The sequence below is a fragment of the Bemisia tabaci genome, chromosome 5, assembly GCF_918797505.1.
Source record: "Bemisia tabaci chromosome 5, PGI_BMITA_v3".
Classification (NCBI taxonomy): domain Eukaryota; kingdom Metazoa; phylum Arthropoda; class Insecta; order Hemiptera; family Aleyrodidae; genus Bemisia; species Bemisia tabaci.
In genome coordinates, this window is record NC_092797.1 from 11,512,883 (window position 1) to 11,529,453 (window position 16,571).

Here is a 16,571-nt window from a genome sequence, read left to right on the forward strand (position 1 = left end):
TCCCAGAAAACCTCCAGTAATAGAAAGATAAGACTTAGATGAATAGGTTGGTGATGCATTGAGTGGAGTGGATTTGAGATTCACTCGATTGATAAAAAAAAGAATCTTCACCCTCTCCTTATCCTCCTACTTCATCGCTTAAGTGGTGTCGTTGACAGCTGAGAAAAAAAATCAGCGTCTATTGCTACTGTTTTATAGTTTAGTTGATTATTGAAACAAATTTTGCCGGGCAACTCGCGCTGGCTTTTCATGATCACTGGAAAAAAAAGCACATTGGATCTAGAGTCCACACTGGAAAAAAAACACATTGGATCTAGAGTCCAGACTCTTGAAAACATTGACAAGGAAAAATACTCTTGATTCAATCGGATTTTTGCTTGAATCAAAACGAAATCCGCTTAAATTAAGAGGCTTGGTTCTTGATTTAAGCTAGATTCTGATTGAATCAAGAGTACATTTTCTTGTCGATGTTTTTAGAAGAGTCTGGACTCTCTAAATCCAATGTGTTTTTTTTCTAGTGATGTGTGATTTTCGAGGAATAATGAATTTTCTATTTGCCCAGTGAAGACTGACGCATTTTAGTAGCTACTTTGCAAGCTGGTAACCATGTTTTCCCTCTCCTGAAATCCATGCAAAATAATCGATTCATGTTGAGGCAGCTTGCATCGCCTAAGATCGATATTTTCAATGGATTTAAATGGAGGGAAGAAAACAATGTTAACGGCTTGCAAAATCCCCATTGATGCAATCCTTGTGAAGGATAAATTCCGCGAGCAAGGGCAAATTAGACAATTTTTTTGATGTAGGCGTTGAGGCGAATCTTTTTCACTTTGAGCTCAACCATGGAATTCAGACATCAGAAAAAAATGCGAAGAGCACCGGCACATTCAGAGTTTCCAAGCAGTACCGGCGCAATTATTTGGCGAACAGTGTAAATATTGTCGAGTTAACGTGTTTACCTTTGCCGTTTCATCGAATGACAGCGAAAAGGTAAACTCAGCAGACCGATCGTGAGTTTCAACGTTTTTGCTCGTCGAACAGTTACTCTGCAGTGCTATGGAAAAGCCCTGTATAGACATTCAAGAGTTGCCAAATTTTCTCTGGATATTATCAGTATCTCGGGGACGTTTACGAGCATTTCTCTTTGAACTTTTGAGGGAACTTGCTAAGGGATTTAAATTGGCGTATCTGAACTGTTCTAGCAGATATATTCATACTTTTCTCATACCTAAATACGTATTAAATCACAAGCGGGACTTAAATTCTCACACGGTACTTTTCCTTTGAGCGGCAGAGAATATTCCTGCTCCTGCGTTACCAAGACCCCGTATTCCCCTGTTGCCCAAACCAGGATTGTAAATTTATGGTGCGTGCAACGAATTCGCCCACTAAACTCGTCGGATTACTACGGGGAGCGATACCACTATTCGACCACGTGGGAGCTTGTGTTGCCTACACTAAAAATTGAAGGCAAACTGCGAAGACGTTACAAGACTTCTTCCCATTAGGTTAAAAGCTCTTCGGGGTCTATTCGACCACGTGGGAGCTCGTGATGCCCACCCTAAAAGTTGAAGGCGAACACGGCATTCGTATAATTTTTCCTCGTTAGAGAATAAAGATGAAAAAATGAGTTTAAAAGTTGATTTTTGGTAACTTTACCTCATCAAAAAAAAATCCCTAGATTTCCTGAAAAATCCCTAAATCCCTGGAAATTCCGGAAAATCCCTAAATCTAGGAATAAACTCTTAGACATCGGATGGCTGTTGGAAGCATTAGAGTCAACATTTGAAACGCTGCTGCAGAATTTGCCGGGAGTATAATCGAGTGTTGAAAGTCAGTAGAATTGAACAATGTAATAATTGCTTTCCGAAATAAGCGTTATAATAAAAAAACAACGAATCTGAACTGTTAATACTGGAACACACCTTCTGTAAATGTACCTTGCGAGAGATAAGTAAAAAAATAGATGTACTGGAGGAGAAGTGCTTCTCCACAGAGTTTGAAGAAGGAAAAAAAATGCCCAAATTTACTTACTTCAGCATTTTCGGCAAAATCACTGCAATTTCCGAACCTTTTTCTGGCCAGGGGCCAAAATTAAATGATTATGAAGGGCCACTTAGATGTTGTAGATAAAAATAGGACTGTTGAAAAAGTCGCCGTTTTCAATAAATATGTACCCGGAATGGAAGACATCTAGGGGAAAATTGTTACGATTTTCCGATGCAAATATTTTCCTACAATCTATTTTCCTGCGTTTTGGGATTATACGTACTAAGCAGGCTAAGGGCCCGTTCGCCAAAACTAATCGGAACTGTATGAATGAATTGCTCCTTTTAAAAATCAAAACAATATCGAATTGCGATATATTACACAGTTAAGATAGGGCTATGTCCTGTCGTAAGCGGCGACATAAAGTCGATATCATTTCAATAATCGCCCCAATGGCCACGATAGTTGTTAGACGTTTACGGTTTCCCTGGTAACCTTTGTTTGCTATCAGCTGATATCGAGTAAATGACTAGGAAGCTCCAACCCAGTGGTTAAAGCTTCCTTAACCGCGAAAACTTTAAAATTCAAATTTTCAAATTTTGAACGTAAAGTACATTTTTTCCATCACGAGATAAAAGCACAAACAAGTTTTGAATTGTTGACTGTATCACCATGATTCCAAAAATACAATACACAACATAGCATTGACTAACAATAAAACAGTATGCAATAAAATAAAGTCATGACAAGGAACATAGCCGAAAATGGCGCCGATTCCCATCAACCAACGCGCGGTCTCTACAATGTAACATGCTGCATTGATACTCCCCAGCTGGGACCGTCCGGAATAGCAGCTCTAGTGCAAGCGGCGCAAACGAGGTGAAAAAACTGGGCGCGACGTGAAATGCAATTAGGCTAACTCTATGGTTAAAACCGATGACAATTCTCAAAGAAAATCGGATCAACAATTCATCATTTCCTAGACAAAGGATCACAACTCCATTCCGAGGTTGCAGAATTAACACAAGAGTGTACCTGTCGATATTTTGTTCGAAATTTTCCTGATTTTCGCATGGGATCAGAGGAAAAATCAGCGAAATAGCAGTAATAAAAAACCCAAGATTCTCCTGGTAAAGATAAAATATACAAGGTGAAAGGCAACATCGAATTGTAGTTACGATCTTTTGAAAGAGAAACGACACATTTCACGAATCCCGGAATCTTTGGCAGGAATCCGGCAACATCCCGAGGCTCATACGTTCTTCCTCCTCCTCGCCACAACACGACGATATTGTTGACTTTTCAACAGTTTTTTCCTCACGTTCGAACGTTCATATTTTGAGCGATGGACAAGCCACAAACGAACGTATTTCTGCCGAACGGAACCATGTACATTAGGACACGAGCCCTGAGTCCCGTAAATATACATGCGCGTCAGGGCTCACGTCAAAATGCACGTAGTTCCGTTCGGCAGGAATACGTCCAAGCGTCCTCAGTTTTTAAACATATCTGCGTCCTTAATTTCCCCGAATCGATCGGACGCGACGCGGACACGTGGATAACGCGCGGATCGACGCGGAACGTGACGCGATGCGAAATCCGCGGCTGTGACGTCACACGGCGGAGATGGCTTCCCGCCCCCGCGAGGACCCTGATCCTTCGGAACCAACCGTCTAGCCCTTGACATTCATTCCGCGATGACTTTCGCTCCGCGTGACAGGGATTGCGCTTCAGAACGGCCCTGCTCGGATCTGTCTCTTGTACCCAATTAAGGTTGTGTATGCCTTGATTCCGGCCCGATATTGGTGCCGAGAGAAAGGCTCTAGACTGGATTAAGGTGAGTTAGGCTTCGAGAAAGGATTTGAGTCGAGGTTTTCGTATCGTCTAATCCGTCTAAATGATTGGAATTGGACAAGGTGGAGAAACTGCAGATTACATTGCGATTGAAACTCACCGAAAACTCGGGAGAAAATATGCACAAGTTACCCTGAAAATTCGTATTTTATCAAGGGAAATATGACAACGATGAAGGCTCATACGTCGTTCTTCCTTTGCACGACAGAACAGTCTCAGCAAATTCCAATCAATGAGAAAAAAACACTAAGAAATGACCCGAACTGTATGTAACATGGCGGAGAAATGGTGCTGGGTCCACACCATTTCGCGGGGAGAACAAAGCCAAGAAGTTCCGAAAATTAAAATTAGAGTCAAAAATAAAATTTTCAGTTCATTCTCAGTTTAGTGCTGGTACTCATTAGAGTTGGAAATTTTATTTTTGACTCTAATTTTAATTTTTGGAGCTTCTTGGCTTTGTTCTCCTCGCGAAATGGCGTGGACCCAGCACCATTTCTCCGCCTTGTTACACACAGTTCGGGTCATTTCTTGGTGTTTTTTTCTCATTGATTGGAATTTGCTGAGACTGTTCTGTCGTGCAAAGGAAGAACGACGTATGCGCCTTCATCGTTGCCATATTTTCCTTGATAAAATAAAAATTTTCATGGGAACTTGTGCATATTTTCTCCCGAGTTTTCGGTGAGTTTCAATCGAATTGTAATCTACAGTGCCTACCTGAAAATTTCAAAGGAAAATATCCGTAAATTTTCTCAATAATGCATGTTCACTCGGAAAACATTTGACAACAACGGATTTCCATACGGCGTTTTCTCTTGGCACGGCTATACGTAACTTAAAAAGTGGCGATTCTTGGAGGTTTTTTAACAAGAGCATTTGAGACAGCCCCCTCCCCCTCTTCCCTCCCCACCAATTTGGAAAACTAGTTTGTAGTGCGAGTTGAAAAATGGGTACAGAACTAGATTGTAAGCGCGAGTCTTCGGGGCCAGAGAGAATTTGCGGGCTTGAAAACTGCGGTTTAGAAAGAAAGAGTCATGTCTTGTTCAAAACACAACTATCTTCAAACTGCGCACCTCTCGAGAAAAATTATGGGACCGGCTTATCATTACATGTATTATTTACTTTTGCGCTGACTAACTGTGTTATATTTAGTGCGGTAAAGTACGTAATGCTAGTTTTTCTAAATCTTAATCTCTGTTTTGACTCTGAACATGCTTTATCTCTGTTTTGACTGTAAGCGCCTAAATTAAAAATGCGCTGTTCTGGTTATCTGCAGAGGTTTAAGTCATGTTAGCATTGTGTCTTGCGTATCCCTTTCCGTTATTTTTGTGTGCTGTTATTTTTTATGTGTTTGATTCTTTGTTGGGTTCTTCATTGTTCGGGTTTTGTTTTCGCTGCGTGCTAGTGGCAAACGAGAATACTCATCAGATTCATACTACTTCAGTATTCGAATATTAGCCGCTGGCGTTGACTTACGCAACGATTTGGTCAGGTTAGGGCGAGTTTAAGATGATTTAATTGCTATATAGTGACAAAAATATTATCAATCTCTAACGATCAAGGCAGTTTTTGAAAGCTTATCGAACTGCTTGTCAAGAAATTCGGCAGGAATCATTAAGCTAAGACGACTGTCATAAAAAAAATTGAAAAATGATGTGCTTTCCTAGCTCACCCATAAAACACTTTTCAGTATGGAGGAACTAATTGCAAGTATGCTGTTTCTTGTGAACAGAAGTTCCTGATAGCAGAATGCATTCCAATTTTGTCTTGACCTCGTGTTCTCTCTAGAGACAAGAGACCCTCCACTGGCCTCTTTATGACAAGTGGAACTTTAACTTTCGGATACTCAACATTTCCTTATGGACAATTATAATGGGGGCAACAGTCATCACCCTTTTTTCGGCTGTTGACCTGCTTACTTAGGTGGATGATGAGCTTCGGGTGACGTCAGGAGCCAAACAAGTTTCCCGAACTCTGGTTTGTTTGCAAAACGAAACTCCCAACCTTTGTTAGTGTTAGCCATCCACCTATAGTATGTAATTAACAGTTGAATGTTGAAGTCCCGAAAGTAAAAGCTTCCACCAATGCCAAGATACCAGTAAAGGGTCTCTGGTCTCTGTGTTCTCTTCGCTAGCATTAGCTTTAGCATTAGCGGAATCAGTTCAATATTGACTTGAAAAATTAGGTCTCAAAATACATTGGAGATACCGCAGTGGGGCTCCCAAGAAAATGTCTAGAGCAAAATTACTGACACGAAAGGAGAAAGGGCTCAGATGGCAGTATACATGTTTAGTGAAACTAGTCGGAGAGAGCTTTGGCAGTTGGCACGTTATCAGCATTCCACCGAACACGACAACGACTGGGAATTTTAAAAATATTCGATGTCATACGGTGCAGTAATTATAAAGGGTTGACTGTCATTCGGTACAGAAATTATAAAATGTTAATCAAATGAAGGTTGCCCTTAACTTCGATCCAAGTTTCTCAACTCAAGTTCCCTTTGGTGCCCTGCTCTCGCCAATGCAAAGGGGATAATTAGTGATCAAATTATTCACCAAAAGGCTCGTCGATTCTTGGAAGCTTTACTCCCGTTATCACCATAATTAATTGACTCTGAGTTGTTGCGTTGTGTAACGCTCTGAATTGGTGTCCTCGTATTCCAATAATTAGATATAATACGGCGAATTGAGCGCGTTCAGTGCGAGCCACTAGTTGTGCTGAGTGTGATGCTTTGGTTTCACCTCGATACATTCAAAAATAACATTCTCGGAACGATTCGAACACGTCTGGGTCGGATTCGGTTCATCTACACTCAGGAAAATAAACTGCTTCGCACGGAATATTGTCCTCGCCGCAAAGCAAGAACACAAGGAAATCAGTCGATTCCTTCACAGCCAGGGAAAAAATCATAAAGACAAAATTAACTGCATTTTGCGATTAGGAACTGCAATTTCCGTCTCGGTTTAGAAACAACGTACGTGCCTCTACTTTCACTATGCGCAAGAGTGTTTCTATCGGTTAGCCAGAAATTGTAATTCCCACTTGCATAATGTAGGAAGTCCATATGAATTCTTGTTGTTACCACTAATTTCTCACTCGTCAAGATAAGTTGCTTTCTTGACGCAACAAATGCTTTCCTTGCTGCAACTAGGAACCACCAATCGGTTCGCTTATAATAACGGATCCGATTTTCCTCAGTTTATATGCCCACGTTATTTCCACTACGACGTACTCCCTCCACCACTACTGACGCAATAACTGACACTCGAGTTTGATCATCTACAATAACGACTGCTTCGAATGGGGATAGTCTTCGTTGCAAGGAAAACAGATGCAATTCATTCAAAGGTTCCATTACAATCAGATAAATGTCATCAAGATTGATGAAGTTTCATTGTCACGACTGATCGATCACTAGTCACAATTAGTCCTCTCCTTGACGCGTAGCAAGTACTTTCCTCAGCACAAAGACCAGAGAAATGGCTTTCTGGTTACTATTGACCCAATTTTCCTAGTTGTATCCATACATAATGCTGTTTTCCATTATGTATGAAAGACAGGCCTACGGCGAAACGGCACTATCGCAGTTGCATTTCTGCAGATAAGGAACATTGCAGAATCTGAGCATCTACAATGAGGAACATGCTGCTGTCCTCGTCGAACGGTCCCATCAGACAAACGTCATCACAACCAGTAAACATTCTTCATTTTTTTGCCACAACTGAACTACCACTGATTTTAACATGTCGCTCCCTTAACCCAACAAAAGATACCCTCTGCGCAACTAGGAACTGTTCTCTCGTAACAATATGCCATATTTTCTCGGCATATCCACACTATTTCGTCTACGGGTGACATGGTATTGTCCTCATTTCCTCCATCAGTATCGAACCGCTGTTACAAAGAGCGTTCAAACCATCGAGTAGCATTCAACTTCCGCCGATTTTAACACGTCGTTCCCTTGACCCGACAAAAGATTTCCTTGGCACAACAAGAAACAGCTCTCCGGTGACAATATGCCATATTTTCTCGGAATGTCCAAACTATTTCGTCTACGGGTGACAAGTTATCGTCCCCATTCCCTCCATCGCTATCGAACCGCTGCTACAAAGAGCGTTCGAAGCATCGAGTAGCATACAAACACTCACCTTTAAGGCACTTATCACAAAGACTGCGGAGTCGGCGAGGTATCCATTAAGCACAAAAACACATCGCAGCACAACGTAAACACACCGTCGCGGAGACGTCGGCACGGGCGTCGCGGCGCAGAGGCGGAGCGTGACTGGCGCTCTCCGCCACCCGCGAGACGGTGCTGGTCCCGCTCGGCGGGGCGGGGGTAGGGGGAGGGGGAAGGGGCCGAAAACCACGTGGTCTGGGCTCGGGAGCGAGGTGGGGGCCGGGCAACGGAACAGCTGATCGGGCCGAGTTGCGTACACGATAGTACCCCTGACCCGATCCGATCCGAGCCGAGCCGGTTCCTTCGCAGCGGAGGCTGCGCCGCGTCGCACCTCGCGCCGCTTTCTGGGTCACCGCGAAAAAAATCGCGAGTGGTGCCGCGGTTTCCGGAACGCGGTCGATCCTCGATCCTGGGGTTCGGGCCGCTGGATGGGGTATCGGATGACCTCCATTGATATAGCTTGGTAAGAAAGAGGGACGCAGCCGAAAACAAAGAAATGGTTTCCTTTTAATAGGTTGTCTTCAGAAGAACTGGGTGTAAGCTCCGCGCAGGCCCGCCACAAGGGGGGGGATACTGGGTCCCTGGTACCGGGGCCCGGGCCCTGGAGGGGCCCGTGACGCAGGTGACAAACCACTACGAATTCATGTGTAACCCTTGTCTCGTAGGGAAAAGTGAAAAAATTACCATAAAAATTCCGCAAAAGGTGAATAAAGTTTCAAAAACACGCTAGGGCACTATAAAATTTTTCTTACTTTTTTAGAGATTTTCAAGATTTTGAGTATATGTAGAATGATATTTTTAGTAACTGTGTTTCATTTTCTTCCGTTGTCGGATGCTAAGAGGCTCCTTTCTGGGCATCCTCGACTTCAATGGCTTAACTCCCTTGCTATAGACGTACGAAAGGGGAGTCCAGGGGGGCCCGGCTCCCCATAGAATTGAAAATTATCATCTGCCCCCTCAAAAAAAAATTTATAGATGTTTTGAATGCAACAATTCGAAAGTTTTTGGTGTGAAAGTAAACAAAAAGGCGTAATTATTCTGCAGAAAGTGATGGAAAATCTCCATCATAAGAGCTTCATAATGCGTCCAAATAGATTTAAAATTTCAAAAATTTCCCGGGGGAGGCCCCCCGGAACACACGCCCCCCCCCCCCTGTGCTAGGGGCCCGGGCCAGAAAATTGGTACCAGGGCCCGAGATGGGATGTGGCGGGCCTGGCTCCGCGTTAGGGCGCAAAGCGGACAGCGTCGAATATGATGCGTCGTTTCCCAGTTTGCCTTCAGTTTTCAGTGTAGGAAACCCGAGATCCTGGAGGAAAAACAGAGGTAGGGGTCAAGTCCCAACTGAGACATTTCGTCGCTCCTCTGACGTAAGGGCGTATCTCGATTTCCGCATGAGCCCCAGAAAGCATGGATTTATATGTGAAACAGGGTTCACGCGGAAATTGAGATACGCCCTTACGTCAGAGGAGCGACGATTTGTGGTAGTACCCCGATAAATTAGGCTACGAACCCAGTAATTAGGTTACTAATCCAATCAATTTGGTTAGTAGCCCAAATGTTACGCTGCTACCCCAACTTAAGATGCGAGACTACTAGAATTGATTGGCAATTTCCATATCATCCAATAAATTGGGGGTAGTGCCACAATTTCAGGGGATAACCCCTAACACTTTCTTTTCCGTTCAATATGGTGATATCACTCATAGAGGTTAAAATTCCTTGCGGAAGCAAGCAGGAATACACCGAGCAGCGGTGCGGTGACTTTATTTCACTGTCAGTTTTCCTTCAGTTTTCAGGGTAGGCAACCCGAGCTCCCGAGTGGCCGAATAGTGGTATCACTCTTACTGTCAGACGTCGGCGTTCCTAGAGGAAGGAAGCAGTAATACACGGAACGTGGCGTGTCTTTACCTCGTAATTTTTATTGTATGCGAGTTATTTTCCTACTCATAACTTTGAAATCGCTCTGCGGCAAGAATGGTATCGATTTATTTTTTACATACAACTGCAAACGAATGATTGTAAATTCAACCCGATCTATTTTCCCGACAGAAAACAACCCCTGATACCTGTTAAGATTTGCTATCCCCGGAACACCGTCTCACTTCCATTTAAACTGTCATTTTTTCCTCTGGCGAGTAAACTTAATCCCTATGACAAAGAAATAGCACCCCTCCCCCGCGAAAGGGCACTAAGCCGTGGCCAAGCCGGCGAAAGTAAAAGCGTGAAGTGAGCGCCCACCGACCGGGCCACCCGCGACAAATGCCAGTAGGCGCGGGAGAGGGCGAGGGGGCGGCGAGAGGGCAAAATTGCGGGCGTTTGCGTAAACGCAGAGAACTTTCATTAAATTTCATGGAGCACGACCTGACCTCCGACCTTCTCGATGGCCGGAGCAAGAAACAACTTCACTGCCGTGTTAACAGAACAACTGCTTTCGCACGTAAGCCGTGGTTAGGACGTGTTCTTATGGGCTTTGCGGCTCACTCGAGAATGGCCTTACTGCTCTTCTCCGTAACAGTGCACTGTTGTGTTCCTACGGAAGAGAGCAGTAACAACATTCGGCCGTGATCCGCGGTTGGCACGTGCTTTAAGGTGCTTCGAGGCTCACTCCAGATTGGAGTTACTGTTCTCTTCCTTATCAGGGCAGTCCGGGTAGCCCTATGCGGGGTCTCCTTCTCGTGTTTCGCGACGATTAGCTCTAATTTGCGTCCAAACTGTGGAGTTCCCGCTCGCCGGCCGCGAACGGGGTGTAAATGGGGTCCTCGCTGGGCCGAATCGACGAATTTCGATGGCGAAGAAGAAATTAGAAACCCTTAACGGTTTTCTCCAAATTACCTAAACATTTTCTACAGAAAATGAGATATTCCTCGAAAAAAAATATCGATGTTTCAAATGTAATTCTGTAAGGTTAAGTCAATTCGGCCCGATAATAATACGACAATAATGCACCGTTAATATCATGGATAAAATGATATAATGTCTGGGTGAAAAGAGAAGAGATCCTGGTTTTTAGTGCAAATTCTCTAAGTTTCCGGATACTATTTGTTCCCGCATGAATTCTTGTATATTTCTCGGATTTTTCAAGTCCTTGACATTATGATTTTGATTGCTCTTGTTTTTTGACAATATCCTTTTCCATGGAGCAGGAAAAAACATAGTTTAGTACTGAAACCATTCAAGCAACCCAACTTTAAAGTTTCCGACCTTCATTATTGAAAGCACCATTTCGGATATTAGAGGCTTTAAAGATAGTTTTAATGCTTCATTTTTTTTTTAGTTCTTGGTTAAATTGTCGTTCCAAATTACAAAATGCAGTTCAAATTCAGTTGAGCTGATTCTGGCTAATTGGACAACATTTTCCAATTGGCAACTACAATCTAAGGCTTATCCATCATGAAAGCACCTATCTGCAAAGGGAAACTATTACGAAAGTATATGCTTTTTGACGCGTATACGTAGTATACCGCCTATGCGATCGTTTCGAACCCTGCTCGATACAATAACCGAGTCCCTTAGTTCCTTACCGAAAAGTGACTACCGCGAACTTTTGAGATTTTCCAAAGCGTGTAAAAAGTTTATTTATCCATCAATAATTATGATTTAAAGTTGTTTCTCATTCTGGGGGTCGCTAGTTTATGTGCAGTGAATACCAAGAGTCTACGTTACTTGGTTTTTTTAAAAAAAGCCTAAGAATGCGACGCGCTGATTTAAAATATGCATATATAAGCAGAATCAAGCGAATTGATTCGAGGATGGCTGAGCAGGTCGGCACTCTCGGAATGAGAATCTAACTCCTCCGTTTTGTTCAAAACGTTGCTTTGACAGATCTGTAACCTCGGTTATACTTTTCAAAAGTTGGTACCCGTGCTCTGAAAAACCCAAATAAGCCAAGTTCGTGTAACTATGGTGTCATTGCCTCGACCGGGCTGTGCTGTGTTGCCAATTGTTGGAGGATAGGTTACTTGCCCGGTGGTGGCTACCGCCACTCATGATAGTGCAATCTGTGTAAGTGCAATCTGTGATGAGCCTCGAGACTCATTAGACCATTAGCAAAACGTGGCTCATACAGGAATCCACTTACCCCTCTCTTCCTCACGCTCCTGATCACTGCGTCGGCGTCTCGACGAACAGTAGCTAATGACGGTCGCCAAGCGAGGCCGGGATCCTCAGCCCCTCGCCCAATTACTTACGCTTCATTAACCATTTCACCGTCACGCTAGGATTCGTCCAATTTTAAAAAAAAATTGTTTCGCGAGTTTTTAGCAATTTTTTCCTTACTTTCCGTTAAAACACGAATTAAAAGAGGTCTCATTCATAAAAATCGGCCAAATAGAAGAGAAGTTACAGTATTCGAAATCCGAAGAAATCAACAAAACTTCTCCAAACAAAAAATAAAATGAAGGGGGAAAAAAAGAAATGTATAAATTACAATTTAATATGATTGACCTCAGAATGTGACAAGCAATTCAATTATAAAAAGGAGAAAAAATTGAGTGAAATTACAAAAAATTAGCCTCTTGCAGGGGCTTTCTTGTATGAGTTTTGACCTGAAGACAAGTAAATCCCGTTATATTATTAAAACGAAATTGACTCCATAGTTTAATGCCTTAGTTTCTTGAATACGATTATTTTAAGCACTCGAAAATTTATACCAGCAATTTTACCCATGGGGTGATTTCCTGAGAGCTGATAATATCACGAATTTCTCATAGAGCCCTTCAAAAATGGCTTGCTTTTTGGGCAGCCGATTCGGCCATCAAACCGGGGTTTAAATGGAAGCTGATAATAACACAAAGCTCTGAGAAAAATTTTGAGATGAGTATAGGAACGGTTTGTAAATTACGAGGAGAGGCGGGCATTCTGTTCAGCATATCGATACATAAGTATTTTCACACGTAGAATTTAATTTTCACGTCAGGGAGTCGACATATTTTGATTTTTTTTATTTTATACGGAAAATTTATGGTTTTTCGGGATTGAAATTACTTACAATTGTTTCATGAAAAATGAATGCACCCAAAATGACTATAGCATTTTGACTTTCACATACGTGCACTCACTAAATTGATTGGTAAATTCAAAGAGTGGGTACATCGACCTGGTATATCAAGTTTCTGCGATTTTTTACGGCAAATCGGTAGATTTTCGGGATGTGGATTGCTTACTTTCAATTCATGAATGAATAAAGCATGGACATGGTTGAGCTTCTTTGCATGAAAAGACGTTTAAAATAACAAAATCAAGACATATTTAAGACAATTGCATTTATATCGAGTCAATTTCTTTTCAATAATATAACGGGATTTATAATACCGGTGATTTGGGTATTTTAGCCCCAAAATACCTTTAAATCGACTTTATCTTCTAGGAGTTCGACAGAATTTTTCCTTTCTTCGCTTAAATTTTTCCGTAGCACTTTTCTTCAAGAATCTGAAAAGATTTTGCTTGAGGCAGATCAAAAAACTTAAATTTGTTCGAATAGCTTTCTAGATTCACAATACACGGTCTCGTGAAGGTGCGTCGTTGACCTTGCAGTGTTGGATCGTGAATTCTCTTGTTGTGCTGCTTGCCTTTTTTTAAATCTCTGTAAATGAAAACTAAAGGGGTTGATATGTGCGAGTTAATGACGCGCCTTATCAACACATTGTGTTGGAGTTCACTGCTTGTTTTATAATGAGCCAGGGATAGTATTTCCTTGTTGCAAAATGCAGTCCAATTCTAACCAACTATCGAAGGGGAAAAAAAATCAACCCTCGTGTTTTCTAATAAGTGGTATTCCTCTACCCCCAATACCCTATTCTGACTCCTTTTCGTCACGAATAATAGATATCTGTGCAACTGTGCATTGCCTCGGTTAAGACCGCTCGACCGTCGGCGGTTAAAGTCGTTAGACATAGACACTATCACCCTGGGCCTGGCTTCGAGCCTGGCGCGAAATCTTCCTCGTTGCCAAGCGGTCAATCCACTCGCTCGAAAGTTCAACCTACACGATGCAGAAATAGAATCACATCGACTCCGGGCCCGGGCATCGGTCAACATGCTCAGTAGCCTCGTTTGTTCGCCAGGGATCTTTTCCTGGCGTCCAGTAATACTGCCGTGCAGCTGAGGAACAACGCCGTAGGGATATACAATTTCACTAAATAAAATATTCCTTGTTGAGAGAATGGAGATGTTGCATGTGTGAGGCATTTGCGATTTGACTGTTGATTCTTACGTAAAAGTTCGCGAGAGACACGATGGTGCTACTGGTTTTCTCTGAAATCAACACCCAAACTCAAAAAAAGCTCTCAAGTTGAGGCCAAAATGGAGGGGATATCCCACCCTACCCTGAGAGTCCGCCTCTACATCAAAACAAACTCTCCATGCAAAGATAGGGAGCAAATACATTGACAGGGCTGCCACTTCATTCCGGGACTCTAAAACTGAAAACACGGCATCACTGCTAATGTATTTGCTCCCTATCTTTGCATGGAGAGTTTGTCTTGATGTAGAGGTGGACTCTCAGGATAGGGTGGGATATCCCCTCCATTTTGGCCTCAACTTGAGAGCTTTTTTTGAGCTTGGGAGTTGATTTCAGAGAAAACCAGTAGCACCATCGTGTTTCTCGCGAACTTTTACATATGAGATTCAACAGTCCAATCGCAAATTCCTTACACATGCAACATCTCCATTGTGAATGATTTCCGTTGGCCTAATATAATACTTCCGAGTAAGGTGTGAATAGAATTCCAAGAAAAATCGGAAGAAGAATATTCACAAATTTCCCGGGAAATTCGTGATTTATCGAAGAAAATGACAACGTCTAAAGGCTTTTACCGACCTCTTCTTTAGCGCGACAGATTTCGAGCGAGCCATCTGCGTTATTGTATCAAAAGCAGCCTGATAGAAAAAAAAACCCACATTTTTTGCAGGGATTTTTAAGGCCATTAAACATACAAACGTTCTACGATCATCGATCATCGATGCATGCAATACAGATCAATTGGTTGCTGCTAAAAATCTACTCTGTTGAGAGTTTGATTTAGAGTATCTAAATTTTCGAGGTTTATTTTAAATTTTACTAGAACGTTGCCACAGCTGGCCGAATCAAGTCCGACTTCAATTACCGAGAAACTGAAACCAAGATTTCATTTCAAAGGATTTGAAGAAACATATAAATCCGGATTGGATCGCCTTCAATTTCACGTGATACCTCACGCTCTTCCACAGAGTTAGTTTAGTTGCCTATCCAACTCGAACCCAACCAGGGACCCAAAATTGAATATTACGTTAGCATCGGACGTGACTTTGACTTGGAGTGCCTTCATCCCTCTCATGACTCACTCTCCTTTAAAGGTGTTTGTCAGACAAACCCTCTCTCTTCTCCTTAGGTATCTAACATCATTTACGAACGGCTTTTTACGGACACAAAGCCATTCTTTCGACAACTGTCCTACAGGTATCTTAGCGTAACGCAGTTGAGGAGTATAAAGTAAGATAATAGGCATGGCAGCTAGGGGCAGGCGTGGGAAGTCGGCGTGTCGTAAGTGATCAGTGCTCGATAACGGTTTGAGGTCGTCTACTTTTGTAAACCGTTTTCGCTTCTTCACACTAGAGCCACACCGACCACGCCCAGGTCTCACATCAAGCCAAACTTGATCCGCGGGACCATAGATTTTTAACCTTCGTTGACAAGATTTACAATTGCGATCGCTCACAGAACAGGGAAAAATCCACTCATTCTGAATTTTTTTAGTACATTTAAAAAATTTCCGTTCAAAAAAATATTTCCATTGAGCACTAGATTCCCTTTCCTCGAAGACATTCAGATATGCTGGAAAAATGATGAGTGCAATACCAACAGTTTTATAACGTCTCTTGCAAAAATGCAATTATAGATAACTTGAATTAGACTTGTGAGAAAACTTGTCCGAAAAATGAGAAAGGTTCATCTTTCATCTGATAATTTCAAATAACTTTCCCTCTGAGTACGCTTACTTTTTCAGAGAAAAAAACAAACGCACATCATGTAGACGAATTTTTTGCTTGGTTACTGTCTCAAATTTTGATAAATGTCAAGTCCAGGCTTTATGCTTTATGTGTCACCAGTCACTCGGGAAAAGGGAAGGACACGTTGAATATTTTAGTCATCGCCAACGTCAGAGTATATTTTTACGGTATATTTGAGTTCGAGAAAGTTCTCTCCAAAGGGTAGACTTAGTCTTTCGAGAGAATATCAAAGAAATTGAAAATGAATTCATAGCTCCCTTAGGAAATCTTGTCCCAAATGTCACCTGAAAAAATTACAACAATAGCCCCAAGCAGTTGCCACATCTCGAGAGCGTACACTTTCTCGAAAGATCTTTGATGAATGATTATTATTACAAACTGAATATTATTAACTCTAGGAAACTGAAATTGGTGGTGTGCGTAGGAGTCAAAATTGTCGTCATCCATAAGAAAGAGGAGAGAAAAAACACGAGGAACTTTTAGGGAGAATCAGTTCCGTCAAGCTCGATCAATACTCAATAGAGGATTTAACTGACGTCAGTGGAGATCAGTGAAAAATTTGACTTTT

At 42.2% G+C, this 16,571-nt stretch overlaps 1 protein-coding gene across 6 annotated transcripts in view; it reads right to left on the reverse strand.

Moving 5' to 3' along the window:
• trc (Serine/threonine-protein kinase tricornered) overlaps window positions 1–16,571 on the reverse strand; it is a 330,131-nt gene that overhangs the window by 96,569 nt on the left and 216,991 nt on the right. Inside the window, exon 1 of one of the 6 annotated variants that reach the window (XM_019058800.2) lies at window positions 7,989–8,147. The exons of 4 other annotated variants lie outside the window; for them this stretch is intronic. The gene's annotated coding sequence lies outside the window, so the exon portion shown is untranslated. Of the gene's footprint in view, window positions 1–7,988; window positions 8,148–16,571 lie in introns of those variants that run through there. One more of the 6 variants, XM_019058798.2, reaches the window with a different exon arrangement.